The sequence below is a fragment of the Eptesicus fuscus genome, chromosome 16, assembly GCF_027574615.1.
Source record: "Eptesicus fuscus isolate TK198812 chromosome 16, DD_ASM_mEF_20220401, whole genome shotgun sequence".
Classification (NCBI taxonomy): Eukaryota; Metazoa; Chordata; class Mammalia; order Chiroptera; family Vespertilionidae; genus Eptesicus; species Eptesicus fuscus.
In genome coordinates this window covers 20,177,124-20,179,093 of record NC_072488.1, presented here as the reverse complement: position 1 = coordinate 20,179,093, position 1,970 = coordinate 20,177,124, and positions in this window count along the sequence as shown.

Below are 1,970 nucleotides of genomic sequence, written 5' to 3'. Positions count from 1 at the left end.
CATCCTTCTCGCTTCAAAGCCAAACAAAAATTTGTGACAGATTAGTTAATTAAAAACAAAGAAAACCTTACCAGTTTTACTATCGAAGCCATTGGTCTAATAGCATAAAAACTTTTCATTCTGTGCTAGCATCCTTTTTATTTTTAGTGGCCTCAAGTTAGTTCTAAGCACTAGCTCTTGAAACTACTTCCTGAAGCAGTTTAATAGAATGGTCCACTTATCTGGGAGGCTGATTTTATGCTTTAAACATTTCTCTCGGTTGCCAGTGTAGGAGTCCTGCATCTTCTAAGAGAAGACCTGTTAAGTGTCACTTGATGTAATTTCAGTTCTCCAATCTCGATCTGAAATCTTTTTGAACATGTTTTCCAGTGTATTTCAGTCCATTAGACCTTTTAGTTTTATTGTTTTAAGTTTAAAACTCTTGAACTTTTGCCTGGCTTTTTGCTGAAAATGCAAAAATATAAATTTTCTACCAAGTTAACTTTTTTTTTTAATTGCTTTCAGAGAGAGAAAGAGAGAAGAAGAGAGGAATAGAAACACCAATGATGAGAGAGAATAATTCATCCACTGAGTCCTGCACGTCCCCTACTGGGGATGGAGCCCACAAACTGGGCATGTGCCCTGACTGGGAATTGAACCATGTGCCCGACCACTGAGCCACACCAGATGGGCCAAAGTGAACTCTTTATATGCATAACATTATTTCTAAGTGCCTTCTCTTATCTGCATTGTATTAGTGAGAGCGTGTCCATAGATGCATACATCTCATGAATATATGTCAGTCCTTTTATGCGTGGTTAGGATTCTACAGTTTTAAGCTAGTGCACTTGCACACAGGTTTGCCATACTTGTTGGATTTTAGATGTAACGTCCATATATTAAATTATATATTAACATTTTTAGCAAGTTAAAATAACTGGAGTCCTCACTTGGTGCCCATCTTCAGTCCATACTGTTTCAATAATATTTGAACTTCTTATATTCCTCAAACATGTATGTATTTATGAAAACTAATATTCTGTATTTTATTTTCAAAGTGAACATTAGTGTACCTTATCTATGTATGTCTTCTTTTTTAACATGTTCTTCTTTGCAGTCTGTTTAACATTACCCTATTTATAGCAGTGTGTAAGCACTTTTAAGGGGAATTTTGGTAATACCGAACTCCTAAATAAAGGCCCCTTAAAAGTAAGTGGTACTTCCATTCTTTACATTCAATAAGGCTGCTGCATCTGTTATTGAATGAAAAGTAGCAAGTTGTGGAAAATCTGAGCTCAGTTTTGACTTTAAAGTAAGGAATAGAATTATAATCTTATTGCTCATATCTATTTGTTTATTTAGTACAAAAAAATCTTAGTGGCACTGGGGATGTAAGCCCTCAGCTTTTGTTTTATTTACTGAAAGCTACTAGCATGAAGGACAGTAACCTCAAAGTTGAGAATGGATGGAGAATAACTGTTTAAAAGCATCTGCAGTAAGTGTTTTAGGATTAGCCACACCTTTCAACTCAAAGGAAAAACACAGTTGACAAAGTTAAGCAAGAAGAACCGGGGAATGACTCATTCACATTGCTGTAAGGCTGGTACAATATTCGCAAATCAATAAATGTGATACATCACAAATAAAAGGAAGGATAAAAATCACATGATCTTATCAATAGACACAGAAAAAGCACTCAACAAAATCCAGCACCGATTTAAGATAAAAACTCTCAGCAAAGTGGGAATATAGGGATCACACCTCAACATAATAAAGGCCATATATGACAAACCCACAATCAACATCATGCTCAATAGGCAAAACCAAAAGTGTTTCCCTTAAGATCAGGAACAACACAGGGATGTCTGCTTTCACTATTCTTTTTCAACAAAGTACTAGAAGTCCTAGCCACAGCAATCAGACAGGAAGAAGCAATGAAAGGCATCCAAATTGGAAAGGAGGAAGTAAAACTGTCATTATTTGCACATGAC